The sequence below is a fragment of the Euprymna scolopes genome, chromosome 17 (assembly GCF_053919585.1).
Source record: "Euprymna scolopes isolate OS-2025 chromosome 17, ASM5391958v1, whole genome shotgun sequence".
Lineage (NCBI taxonomy): Eukaryota > Metazoa > Mollusca > Cephalopoda > Sepiida > Sepiolidae > Euprymna > Euprymna scolopes.
Window position 1 is genome coordinate 71,486,420 of NC_136498.1, and position 15,508 is coordinate 71,501,927.

Below are 15,508 nucleotides of genomic sequence, written 5' to 3' on the forward strand. Positions count from 1 at the left end.
GTCAACGTGATCGACGCACGTGGCCTAAACATGCGTGGTTCGCACATGTTTCCAAACCATTTCTGCAGACAAAGAATTCTCACTCTTATTTTTTTCCGAACCTATTTTTCAACATATTTAAATTGTATTGTTATTTATTTTCTAGCTGACCTTATTTCAATTCAGTTTTCATAAAAATAAAATTGAACAATTAAAATTCCTTTTACAACAACATATCTAAACTATTTTATGTGAAACTGAACAATGTGAAATTCATTTCTGAATCTATTTCTGAACCTTCCTTACAAGGTTCGACTCTCAGTCTATCCTGTGCATCATGAGTAAGTTGCTGGAATCTGTGTTAAATACAGAAGTAATCAAGCATCTCAACAAAAATAACCTTCTTAGTGACACTCAATATGGTTTCCGTTCTGCTAGATCTACAGCAGATGGGCTTACAGTTATATCTCATAGGATTAGCAAATCTCTCGACAGAGGCAACCTTTCTAGGGCAATTGCTCTTGAAATATCAAAGGCCTTTGATAGGATATGCCATAAAGGTTTACTTCACAAGATCTCTAGCTATAGTATAGCTGGAAATGTCTTCTCAATTATTAAATCATTTCTTTCTGATAGGTTCATAAGAGTAGTAGTTTAGGGGCAAAAATCAGAATCTCACAGTATTAATGCTGAAGTACCTCAGGGGTCCATCCTGGGCCCACCTCTATTCCTGATCTACATTAATGATCTTCCAAATCACATCCTTACATCATTTGTAGACATTTATACTGCTGACACTACCATTTATGGTAGCACATCTAAGACAGTAAACGACCAAGTTCTCTCCGATTCTCTCTCCTCTGATCTTGAGCACCTGGTACAATGGAGAAAGGAGTGGCTGGTTACTTTTAATGCATCTAAAACCAAGCTTCTCTCTTTACATCATCAACATTCTGATCCACATCTGGCTTCAATTGAAATGAATGGCTCTCGTCTTTAGGAGGCCTCAAGTTTTGACAAGCTTCTGGGCTTGACCATTACTCCTGATCTTAAATGGAACACGTACATCAAATCTGTTGCCAAGGCCGCTGGAAAATTGTGGGGTCTTTCTATCGATCCAGTAGATATCTCACTGCTGATGCTATTCTCTATCTATATAAGAGCCAGGTACGTCCAAGGATGGAATGCTGTTGCCACATCTGGGCAGGAGCTTCTAGAAAGGACTTATCCTGCCTTGATAGAGTTCAAAATAGACTTCGTAGCCTCGTAGGAGATGTCCTTTTCTCTTCCATGCAACCTCTATCTCACAGAAGAGATGTTGCGAGTTTGTCTCTGATGTATCGTTATTTTCATGGAAAGTGTTCGACTGAGCTTCAGTCTATGGTCCCCCCCTCGCCAAACTTTCACAAGAAACACCCGTCTAGCTGAAAACACTATCGATAATTCCCCCCACTCTTTATCTGTGCCTAAACCTAAACGTAGATTCCATGAACAAAGCTTCTTTCTTAGAAATGCACGCCTGTGGAATTGTCTTCCGTTTTCCTGCTTTCCGGCTGACTACAATATGGTTGTCTTCAAGTCTAACGTGAATAAGCTCTTGATGAGCCGTTCCATATAAATTAACAAATTTACCGAATTTTCAATACTAATGATTACTATATTGTCCAATTTATACTGTACACTCTTTAATCCTTATTCTTGAGTGGCTTCTTGGCCTTGATAATGTGGTGATGCCTGTGTAAAAAAAATCCTAATCTCATTTTCACTTATCTAATGTTTTTCTTACTTACAAGAAAAGGTTCCCCTTTTCTTGTAACACAAAGAATTAACATTAAGTACCTGTTTACTATGCCTCCCCACGGGACAGAGTTAGACACCAGGGTCGTTTTTTAATGTGGAGAAAAGGTACAAAAATAAAAATTGTCTCAGTTGGGAAGGATTTCTCCTCCACCGAAAGAGAACAAGAAATAGAAGTGCAGCATCTGAAGAACAGATACTACACTTTGATCTTGACCAAAAGAAGTAATTAGAGATTGGAGGTTGATGAAAAGGAAACGGAAATGAGTTACGATAGATTAGAAGATGAAATGATTAATCGAAACAGATCGAAGATGGTCAGTATTTAATTTCTATAACAGATGGTTAAGCAGATTTTCACGGATTATCTAATAAATATCTTACGTCATTTGAACCAACATACGCGCAACTACTTTCTTGAGAATACTTACGTATCAATAAAATTAATCAGCTGTCATGCGTTACATATCCGGTGCTTCTTATTTTTTAAGGGGGCGTAAAGTCTACTGTATAGGCAAGTCGTTCCTAACTTTTTATTACGCAGCGGCAAAGTATTGTTTGTTTTAAAAATAAATTTCACAGTACACATATCACAAAAAAAATGACACTTTCTACTAATAAAGCCTTTTAGGGATTTTCGGGGGCGCTGAAAACGAAAGTAACGTTTACAATTACGGCAAACGAGTAGTTTCCAAGATATGAAAAAAAATTGTTAGTTTAAAAAAAATGGGGGATCACTTTTCTATAATAATTTAACGTAAAATGTGGCCACCATTTTTTGGGGGTGGGGTGGGGGGACTTTCTTTCCACCCTCGGAAAATCTTTTAAAATTACCAGTAACGTTAAAAATTCCAGGAAACAAGTAATTTATAGGATATGAAGAAATGCACCCAGTCATTTGCCGTAATGTTAAACGCTATTTTCGTGTTTAGCGCTCCCGAAAACCTATAAAAGTTGTAATTTTAAAGAAATTTTAGAGGGTGGAGTGATTCTTCATGTTTACCGAGAAAAATAACTAATGCCCTCATTTACTTGCATCCCCACGAGGGCAGAGTTAGTCAGACACAGGGCCAATTTTCCATTTGAGCAAAATCCATCATCCTTTTTTGTTGTTTATAAAAGTTAATCGGTGTTGCCCAGGATTTATTATGATAAGTATACCATAGCAATGTGTTTAATTGTTTGCGAAACAGATTTTCTTTATAATTTATTTAATATCCTAAATTAAAAATGGTAAATTTTTACGACGTGACCCAGCGTCGTTTAACCCCTAAAAAAATAAAGACCTGCTTTTTGAGGGCCTATTACTCTAAAGCAGTCTTTATAAATAATATGCTAGAAGAAATTTTGAAAACAAAAATTAACATTTAAGCGTGCGGGATCACTTTTCTATATAAATTTAACGTAAAATTAGCACCCACTTTTTTGGCCACAAAGCGTTCAACCAGTCATGTCATCTCTAGCATTTTTTAAAGTTTGGCGATCGAAGGGAGTGGGGAACATGACAAATACATTTTTTTTTGTGGTGGGGTCGGGAATTACACTTGAAACATAAAATAACGATAAATTTAATTAATTTTTATGAGACCATTCTGTACTTTCACCTAACAATTTTATACACAGAACGAACCCCAAAATATGACAAATTCATTTTTGGAGGGGGGGGGGATTACATTAGAAATATAAAATAACGGAAAATTTCATTTAATTGTTTTTGGAATTCATTTTTGGTAGATCTTTTTTTCTTTTTTTTTCTGCGATCGCACGGGCATTCACTGCTGTTTTTATTGAAACAAAAGTTGCAATGATTTATATTTAATTACTTTGAGGGGGGTGGATCTTTCCAGTGCTCAATATCCAGAGAATAGTTTCTTCTCTTTGTAGCCCTTCTGCCGAAATATCCGATGGAGAGGGTATCACATACTTCTTTTTTGGGGCGATTACATTTACATGTTTTCATCCGTTCTTTTATTTTTATTGTGCGGGTATCCACGCTGCCCATGATGAAAATGATTAGTATAAAGGTGTGTTTCAAACGGAACTTCATGTCAATCAAGGCAACCCTGGGTACCCATTCTAGTATATATATATATATATATATATATATATATATATATATATATATATATATATATACTTCATAGGTATTGGTTTCGATTCAAGCTGATGCACCCAAATCATATGGATATATATATATATATTATTATTTTTGAAATACCAAGTTTATAATATATGGGAATCGATAGTAAATTGACTCTGTATATAGACTATATATGCGAAATCTGCAGACATTAAAATATCATATTTAAGCGTCTTTTACGACCGGGCTACTTCCATCGTCCCTGTTAGCTTAGATAAATACTGTTGCAGTTTTAACAAAAGAGCTACAATGATATCAAAGCGTCTCCATTTACGCTGAACATGCACAGAATGCCAACATCAATACGTTACATGTGAAAGAGTCCGCTATGGAATTTCCACAGGTCCCGCTAGTCGTTATAATTACCTGAAAATACAAACATGTAACAAACTAATGGAACATTTAATAATCTACAGGATATTATGTCCTCGTTCTGTCAGCCACTATCTTGTACAAGAGTCATTCCAAAATTAATGCATCCTATTTTTGACTAAATAACTGAAGATATATAAGACGGGAGTTGTACCATTAAAACGAGCGGCCTTTAATTTTCTATATGGTCACTGCTATTCCCAACACACTTTTGCCAACGATGGGTTGGTGGTTGTGCAGTGACGTCCGGAGATTATTTGAGACATACACCATGAGGACATTTTTTTTTTTAGGGAGATGGAGCTTATTCCCACTAGTACTCTCGGTTGAGACAATCTTTGGAGTAATTAGTACTTCATAGGTTATGCGACCAGTATGACAAGCTAAATCTAAAGAAGGTCGGAGATTACTTCGCTTGAAACTCTGTGGAAAAAAACAACACTTAAGATTAGAAGACTAATCAGAAATAATTTAAATGACGCAGATGTAACGATTATATTTGAAATAACATTTTCAAATGCGTCTACTTATTAAAGAAACAAACCAAAAAACTCTGTCCATCCATTTTTCGATCTGTCTTATATTACGCTTGTGTTTGAAAAAGCATTTTCATTGGTTGGATGGTCGTATCCTATCATAGATGCGCCCAAGCAGCACTATAAGATGCTCTGTCAGTCGGAATGCCACGTTTATTTTTGAAACAGAATTCTCGTCGTTCAGTTAAACTTCAATAAATAAAATGATGCATTTGCAATTTACGGACAATGCTGACATAATAACGTTAATAATAACGTTGGAAACTCATTCTCAACATGTGGAGGGGGACTTTTTTTTAACTATACTGTACTTTTACTTAAGACTTAAGCGAAAAAATAGAATGTTACGTGAACATTCAATCTGAAAAATAACACGTCGAGTATCCTTCAAGGGTACCAATAAAATTTACGTCAATCCGTCACACTTAAGTTTGAAATTGAATATGCTTTAATTGGAAATATAATTTTGCTTTGTCGGTCACACTTAGGTTTGAAATCGTAATTTCAACGGTTAATCATACTATGTTTTAAATAAACGCAGCTGAATATAACATTTCTGCCGGTCATTCTCATTAAATTTGGGATAGGTTTGTTCGTCACACTTCAGTTTTAAACGAATGTACATATCCAAGATCATGGCAGAAAACTTAGAAAACGACTTGTCTGTAATGGATAGATGCCGTAAATGGATGGTACCATATAATGCTACTAAGATTAAGCATCTTTCCTTTAACAATTACGGCAAGCATTCTCAATCAGCGATTGCCATGACGAGTAACACTCTACCTGACAATTCATCCTTCAAACTCCCCGGCTTAATATTCATATACCTCATGAACTGGAACACATACATTAAGGCCATTACCAAGGCTGCTGTAAAAGAAAGTAGGATCCCTCTATCGTGCTAGATAATTACTCACACCTGAGAGTATCACATGGTTCTACAAAGCACATCTATGGAGCATTGCTGTCACATATGATCTGGTGCATCTACCGCTGGACTAACCCTCCTAGACAAGATCCAAAAAATGAGTCTCAAATCTAATCCCGCACAATCGGCCAAGCTCTAACATCTGTCTCATAGACGCAATATTGCATCCCTCCTCCCGTTACACAAATACTTTAATAGAATGTGCTCTGATGAACTCGTGGCACTTGTGTCCCCATATATGTACATACTCCCGATCAATTCGACAAATAGCAAAATTCCACCTTTTCACTGCTGAGGTTCCTAGATATAGAAAAGCCTTCTATTCTAATATTTTCTTCCAACGGAGAGCTAGACTTTGGAATTCCATTCCTGTTTTTCTGCTTCCATCACTACGTGTAATGTAAACTACTAGACTCCCCCAGTCGACACGATTCCAAAAAGTAGACCCTTACAAGTGTCAATACTTTTTGTTTGGGTTGAAAACGAGTAATATTACTCATTAAACGCGTAAATTGAATAGGCGCATGTTAAGAATGGATCCGTCCTCGTATGGTTTAGCCTTTCAGTTGTGAATATCACACGTTCCGACTAATCAACAAATATTCTTTGAAAACGACGTATTTGTTTCCCTCCAGGGTTATTTGCATTTAACACGATCTTTCGCCGATATCTTTGTTCCATTCTGCATTTATTAAGAGATGGGGGATTTGCTCATCAACGTTTAACGGCGGATTGAATTAAGACGATGACCAATCGTTTCCTCGCACGACGCTTGACTAATAATCCCATGTATTGAATTCGAGTCGAAATGTCGTTGGATGACATCTGGCCGTTTTCAAGATTACCAGATTGTTTTGAATGTCTAAAGATCATGTTAAGGCAAGTGTCGGTAGAAATTAACAATCCTTCAAAAATAATACATATCGAACAAACCTCTCTTGATCGGCTTAGAATGCAATATATACTCTATTGTATTTGGATGTCGCTAGGTGTATTCTGCGCTTCTATTTGCCAAAGTTTAACTTGTAGTTTGTGGCCTTTTCTTGCAGACAGGCCGACAGAACATATTAATACGCGAAAAAGATGACAAAGGTCATTTAAATGTATATATTTTATTAATTTAACCATGGTCCCATTCTTCCTAAGTTTGAGTTCTTTCTGGCGAGATTGTTCCTATACTGGTTCTAATCATTATAGGCACCGCCAAAAATGGTCGAAAAATCAAGTTGTTGTTGTTTTTTTAAAACGAAATTACATTTATTAAAATCCATTATTTCTGAGTAACTTTTTTTTCCAGAAAGATAAAAGCCTGAATTTTTTCATATAGAAAACAGAATAATGTAAAAGTTTTTCTACTATTTTTAATTAAATTTTAGATGTTAAATTTTCCCAAAAAGTTAACAATTGACATTTTTTGTCTTGCACAAGTAAACGTACATAAATATTAAAAAAAAAGTTTTTGAAATAATGAATTTATTTATTTGTTGTCTAACTAAGATTTAGGACGATTTTCTATGAAAATATGCGAAAATATTATAATATAAGTACCTGGCTTTCAAATAATTCCACTTATTCATTTAGGCAACCAGTTACTTCGCGTCGATCTAGAGTCTAGATAGACAATGTTTACGTTTGTATTAGATAAAAAGCAAACTATGGAAGACCAAACAGGCCAAAAAAAAACTTATTTTCTAGTGACAAAGATTTCAATGTATTATTAACGCTGAGGCTGGCCAGTACCAGATGTGTGACCATTTGTATGAGTTTGGTTTTTAATGTGTATGTGTATGGGGGCCAGGCTCCCAAAATGGGGGGGGGAATTTAAAGCAGAATAAAAAAATTATTTCAGTGCGTTTGGTCCACCGTAGTCGAAAGGCAGCAAACATTTTCAAACGGGATCGAAAAAATGATGCTATTTTTAACACAAAAGGCACAATATTTATCGATTTTTTTAATCGATTCTTCAAAGCATGCCCTGTTTAATAATGGTCATGCATTATTCGGCTCGCTAAAAAAAATTGTTAATTTATTTATCAAAGATTTTAAAATGGCTTTTTTCGTATAAATATTAAAAAAAATTGTTTGCTTTGCTTAACTTACATTAATTATTTTACTTAACATATTCACTGAATTTCACACTTCAAAACTCAAAAGCGGGATAATTAAACACAATCGAAGGTCTGATATTCAGATGTCAAAATAAGGTATGCAAACAATTTCTTTTTTAATCCATAATTCTATCCCTTACAACAACACAATATGTTGTGTTCAGTTTCAGATGATTACTTTAAGCATATTTGTACCCCCTCAAAACAAGGAGGGGGTTTGACAGCAATATATATATATATATATATATATATATATATATATATATATATATATATCGTTTATGAAAAATAATTACATTGTTATAAAGTTCATTTTTCTCTTAATAATCGCTGAAAATTTCGTATTGATCGGATAATTACCTGATTTTTGGTAGATTTTTAAAAAGGCGGTCCGTCAAAAAGTACTTACCTGCCCCCCAGTTTTGGCGGTGCCTATTCCAATCACTGCTATCTTGCAGAAACGAGGTTAGAGGAGGCTAGTGAAGAAAATGTGGTGGTGGCCGTGACGGAGAAAAAGAAAAAAAGTTTTTAAATTTCGAGGTTCATATTTAGAAAAATAAATGAAAAAATTAGTTCATGAAATCAGTATTTTATTCAACTTTACAATAACGGACCATAATGTTTATCAGATTCCGATAAGGTAAATAGCCTTCTGGGAGCTCTTGAAAATGTTCTCGAAAAGTTTTTTTTTATCGTCGGCGCTAACCGGTCTTCGTCAAAAACAATAATAGTCCGATGATCTTCACTAGGCATTAATAGATAGTATGCGAAAACAATATAAAAATGTAAAAAAGAAAACTATATAAAAAATAAGAAGTTTCATTATATTACTATTGCATATATTTGAATGTCCTACTGAAATCAACTGAGGGATAAAAGATACATTCCGTAATTATAATACGAAAATAAGCCTTATTTTTTGTATATATATATATATATATATATATATATATATATATATATATATATATATATATATGCACTTGTAGCTTGCATTATTGCATCAAGCCATATTGCACAGTACAACTCTGTACATTTTTAGTCGCGTGCAAGCGACTCTACAAGTCACTCCCTCGGTCGGTCGGTAGTCGGTCGGTCGGTCTGTCCGTAACACTTTTGTGCTTGGCCTTTTTGGTTAAGATTAAAGGTCTGTTGTTAATAGATGCTGTTCTTAGCTTTTTAAGTTTTTCTTGGCCTTTTAGCCAAGATCTAAGTGTAGTATCTGTTCCGGCAGATGCTGCAAGCTATGACTAGCTATGACTAGCTATGACTAGCAAAGACCAGATGTGGGGGCAACCCCACATGCCTGACCTTTAACCAGCTCCCATTTCCCACCTCTCGGGAGCTGGTCCCCTTTTTCCTTTCCCCCTCCCTTCACTCCTCACATTAAAAATTGGCCTTGTGCCTAATTTGCTCGGTGGGGGAGCAAATAAATACCATCTGTTCCGGCAGATACTGAAAACAAAGACCATATGTGAGGACAACCCCACATATAAGACCTTGGTCAATGTAGGGGCAATCCTTGATACCAATTGTCACTATCCAGCTCCCCTACTCCCCGGGGAGTTGGTCCCCATTTCCCCTTCACTCCTCACATTAAAAATCGGCCTTGTGCCTAATTTGCTCGGTGGGGGAGCAAATAAATACCCTTTTCTTGGCCTTTTGGCCAAGATCAAAGTGTAGTATATGTTCTCTACTTATGTTTGTAACTTTGTGATATAAAGTGGGGGATCATTTTTCTGTATTAATTTAATGTAAAATGATCACCTACTTTACAACCAGTCAGTCTCAAAGCCATTCAAGTCATTCTCCAGATCATTCAAATCGTTTTTGAAGGATTCCAAGCATTCAAGTTAATCTTTTTTTTTTAAGCATTCAAGTCATTCTTAAGGTCATTCGAGTCACCCTTAAGTTAATTAAAGTCATTCTAAGTCATTTGCATTTTATTTATTTAAGTCATTTCAGCCCATTTTTCGGTAATTTTAGTTTATCTTTAAGAATTTCATGTCAATCCTACATTCACGCATTCATTCATTACACGAGAGCATGCGACTAATGGCTTTCGACCTTGTTTGTCATTACCTTGCTCTGATGACATGCATTAGATGAAATCAGTCGGGGATGTATTAGTCAGACATTAGCTACTAGCAGCCAGCCTCAAGCAGTCTTCAGGATGCTCAGCTGTCGAAATTTGAACTTCATGATCTTCATATGGAAAAAAAATGCTGACTTACATAAATAAGTGCAGCCAAATAATGCAGTTAAACAAGTAACACATTTACCGATGTTGGGGTCCTCTGTGAATAACTTCCATAATTGTCTATGAGCTGTACATCAGCTGAATGTCGGCTTATAGTGTCAGAATCTCGTCCCTCACTTGAGAAGAGTTCAGGTGAAACAGTTTTGCAATTTTCGATGGGGCTGAAACAACCTCAGCATCTCCTTGGAACGGATAGCATGTGAATGTTGCGATTAGCTCGAGTAAAGAAAAGTCTTTAAAGCATTTTTTGAACTCTGACAAATGACTTTGCCAATTTGTTTTATATAGCATACGCACAGAACTGTTCTTGTGTCTCCAGCTCTGCCGCGAGGTTTTTGAAGTTTGCCAGCGCCAACGTTTTCTGTTTCTACCCACAATGTCTATACGATCGACCAGTCGATCGTGAACGGCGTAATGGCTACCCCTGCAGTAAGAAATCGCTTGTTATTGATAAAAATGAATTAGTTACTAATGGCACCCCGACTAACACCCCGTAGCTTTGATAATCAGTAATAATAGACGGAATTAAAAAGAAAATCAGTAATAAAAAGTGTCATATTATTTGGATTTTTCAGACTAATGTTCTCATCTTGAACGTTATTTTAGCAACTTTCCGATCGATGAAACCCCCGATTTTCTTCATATGTGTCTTGTTGAGCTCTTTCTGTAGAATTCAGGAATCTACACGGAATTTTGAACGAAACATTTTATTAGTTCAAAGATATAGCATGCTCGCCATCCGTCAGCTATAACTGGGTAGAATTCCCAAATAATTCACAAGTGTCGCCCACAATGAGGATTGAATCTTCGGCTGCCAACAATTTTATTGTACTTTTGAATTATATCTCAAAATGATGTATATTATACACAGCATAAGTCTTAGTAGGCATTTATCATCGAAATCTCATGGAAACACGTGCAGTAATTTTTATAATTGATAAGTATAGTCAGCGTTATAAATTTTATAATAAATAATGTATTTGTCTCCCCAATTATTTTAAGTTCAGCTAGATTGCGGTAATTATTCATGAAATACTAGATGACGGAACCACATGTCATACAGTGCGCGATACGCTCAATTTACTGAGAGAATCATTTGATGAACGAATAATTTCACAAAAATGGACCTGTCAACTGGTAACCTCCTTCGTACGATTTAACTCCATTACATCATGTTCTTTGGGGATATGTAAAGTCCCTTTTTTGCGCTAATAAACAAAAAAAAAAAATAGATCACTTGTCAGACAATATTCGACGCATTATTTTTTTAAATGCAGCCTAATTTAATGCGTAGAAATTGTAAAAATAGGATGTTTAGTTTACGCCATATGCGAGCGATCCGCGGACCATAGACTCGAAATTGTATTAAAATTCTAAATTCCAATTTTTAAGCCTTGGGACAAACCATATATTTATATGATAAAAATTATTTGACTGCGATCTATTTTAATTTAAAATTCGCTGCCTCTAAAATAAACACCATTTAGATTTTGACTAGGAATTTAATGATTGTTAGTTTTTTATGGAATCGTTAGGTATTGTCCATCTGACATACAACAGAAACAAAGAGGATCGAGTTGCAATTCATCTATACTCCTATAAAAGAAATTGTTGTGTGTGTATTAATATTCATATTAAAAACTCTTTTTCTATTTATTTAAAAAGAAAATACAATTTTGTTATATATGGGTCGTGGAATTACATTCATCTGCAAAAGATCTAGCTAATTTGCATATTCTTTTACCCCCTCGACGTACATATCCCCGACAAACACGTTTAGCAACAAGATCTCACCCCTTCACTGTTGTTGTCCCTAAATGCCAGAAAGCTTTCTATTCTAATAGTTTCTTTCCTCGAACAGCTAGACTTTGGAATTATCTTCCTGCTGCCTGCTTCCCTGGCTGTACTGATATGCAGAAGTTTAAATGTAACATAAAAAAATATCTTGTTAATCTTTCTTAGACATGCCTCCAAATAGTAGCCCCTTATGTCTAAGTGGCGATATGTTTTGTTAGGGGTGAACATGAGTAAAAAAAAAAAAAACCTTATTCATTTTAATTAATTCCCTATTAGTTTTTTAGTTTTCTTATGGGATGATCATCTTTAGTTAATTATTACGTGTAATTATATTCATGCAGATATTCTACATGATTTATACTTGCGTAATATTTGCGTGAAAATGTTATAGTAAACACGAAACTCTTTCTATATATATTTACAGATGTGTATCTCTCTCTCTCTATTCTCTCACTCTCTCTCTCTCTCTTTCTCTCTCTCTCTCTCTCTCTCTATATATATATATATAATGTATTTGTTTAAGAGATTTTGCCTACCAAACTCCTCTGTCAGTGTTTTGTCCAAAGACATGAAACTTAAAATATAGGGTATTCGAACCCATGCAAAACTTTATATTTTGGTTTTAGCCGGGGAAAATCGGTGGCAAAAGTGTGAAAATTAAGAAAATGGAATTTGTCAGGTGAAGGTCGAACAACGCCATTACGAATATGCATGCGTAAAGTAATAGCTAGCGGTTCGTGTTTTAATTTTTAGCCTTCCAGCAAACATGTCTTCATATTACAGTCATTAACGGCAAAGGAAAAAATAAATCGTAAGCTAAATATTTTTATTTCGATTCTCGGTGGTGGCGCACGAGTAATTTGTTTTTTGTTTGTTTTTTTTTAATTTTTGAATCATTACTATGTATTGGGTCCATTATTATATAATAATAAATACAAAATCTGCATTAATCAAAATATCATATTTAAGCGTATTTTACAACCGGGCAATGCTGGGCAGCTTGCTAGTATATATATATATATATATATATATATATATATATATATATATATATATATATATAATATTTGGTATTTGTTCTTCAATAAAAGTAACTCGCTTATTGTTTTTTTGACAAGCTGTACCGCAATTTCTTGTTTCGATCTATAAATTAAGACTCTCCATACAGCAGGAAATCAATTGTAATTGATAGAAAAAAAACCCCTACTTACTAATTTTATCCCAAGCAACGCTGCATTATTCGGGTAGCCAATAGTAATACGCTGAATTAAAAAAGACTAGCAATAAAAATATACAAAATATATTTTGATCGATACTATTTAAAAAAGTAACAAGAATTAATAAACGAGTCGTACATGTATTTAAAAAAAAATTGCTAAATTAATGTAATGTTTTGCATTTTTATCTGCACGTAAGATTATTTCATAGGAAGCGTAAATACTTAAAACTAATTTACAAGGTGTTATTAAAAATATGATCATATAGATATAAGGGTGCAAAAAATATTAAAAAAAACTGTGATCAATATGTGTTGTTGTAGTAGTAGTAGTAGTAGTAGTAGTAGTAGTAGTAGTAGTCTGCAGCGTGACGTCACAGCAGAGGAAGAGAAGAGAAAGAAAAAAGATGCACCACGTGGCGAACACTGAAAAAGCGCCGTCCGCCGTGAGAATGACGTGTCTCCCTGTAATGGCGTGAAAGACTTTTAAGCACGTGTAGAGACGGCAGGGTTTTGTTAACTACTTGGCCAAATTAATGACTTTTAAAACAATATGCAATGCGTTGTTGTAAAGCACCGGTAATAAATAACTTTTGTTGAAACTGAAAAAAAAAAGGACCAGTCGAATATTTTCTTTTTGTTTGTTTCCTTGAGACTGTCTTAGGCACAGCGTGTTGGGTCCGAGTGTTAAAATGTAACAAGAACGTTGAAGAAGATTAGCGATCACGTTACACAAATAAAAAAATAACGCACATTATTCGATAACTTATTTATTCATTGCCAATACATTTTAAACAGCGGGCGCTGCCAGACAATAGTGTATTATGTCCTCATAATTTTATCAACAGAAAAACACAAGAAGAAAATAAAAGAAATGAAATCAAGCCATTTCATGGTCTCCTTTTTTTTTCTCATCGTATCGCCTTCATTTAGTGCAACTGCAATAAAAAAAGAAGAAAAATATGTGCAAATAAAAGTTGGTAAACTGCTACGATGATTCAACAAACAAATTCTTATAATTCCTCTGCTATGCTTCAACTTAATCTGTCAGAAGAACAAGGATCGTTAGAAAAGTAAGTCATCCTATTTTTTACAACTCAAAAAAGTTGAAGAGCTACGAGGACAGGAGTGGTACTATTCAACTATTAACACTACATAGTCACCATCGTTTTGAATGAACTTTTGTCAGCAATCAACAAGAGCCTTGGTGCACAATGCTTTCTCACGCTTTGTCACTCACATCCTGTCGCCACTTGAATTCGACAAACCCATCTCCTAACTGTGATTGTTAACTGACCAGTTTTCTACAAGAAGGGTCGGTTTTTGCGTCACCACTTGTACAAGCTATCGTATCGGTTGGATTGATTACGCTTAATTTAAACGTTCGGAACTTCCGGTCGGGCGATGAAGACTTCCACTAAGTCCCCCCTCTCAACTATCACTTTTTTTTTACCCTCCTCCGGGGTTCCTTACTACATTACCTATAAACACCCGGGTAACGCCGGGCACCCTCGTTAGTTAAGTATAAATGTCATTTCGTTTGTCTGTCGCTGCTTAGTTCAAAATATAATTCTTATTGATCTGTTGTAATTAAGTATAAATATCATTTCCGTTTGTCTGTCAATGTTAAGTTCGAAGTATAATTCTTATTGGTCTGATGTAATTAAAAGTACATAACATTTTCGTTTGTCTGTCAATGTTAAGTCTGAATTATAATTCTCGTTGGCTAGCTGTGATTAAGCATGTTCGTTGGCGAGTCATGCCTAAAGTTTGGAGAGAATTTTTCTGCGACTTTTGTTAGTTTGTCATTCTGACATTTTTATTAGAATGTTCACTGGTCTCCTACGGTTTTTTTTTTAAATAACGTCTTCGGTGAGAAGTTAAGCTTAAGTGAGAATATAATTTTCATGTTATTCACGTTTAAGTTCGAAATAGGATTTTGTTGGTCTATCGCGTGTATTATTTTCTAGACATACGGATTGCACGGACGCAATTTGTGTATGAATAATATCTAATGCAATCTTATTTGTTCAGCCAATACATATTTTATTAGTATTAAGGCACTACACGCTCTAAACACTAACTATGCTGTATCAGTTAACCTTCTGTTGCCTGCATTCTCAAAATTACATAGAAGGCCAATGGGATCGACGTTCTTTCGAATCAGATATGTGCATAATTTTTTTAACTTGGAGTGCCAAACTTTACACGTATATTCCTCAAGCCTTTTATATTTAAACAATATACTGATTTTGTTTTTATTATGTGTGTAACAAATAAAAGATAATAAAGACGCTTATATTAAATACGAGTAGATATCTTCTCAATTAAATAATTAAATAGAAGTAACTAAATGCATTTTTACTGAATTT

General features: G+C 34.8%; 1 pseudogene; it reads left to right on the plus strand.

Moving 5' to 3' along the window:
* The first annotated feature begins 9,508 nt into the window (after nt 1-9,508).
* On the plus strand, nt 9,509-9,656 carry LOC145297213 (U2 spliceosomal RNA; annotated as a pseudogene).
* The last annotated feature ends 5,852 nt before the right edge of the window (nt 9,657-15,508 follow it).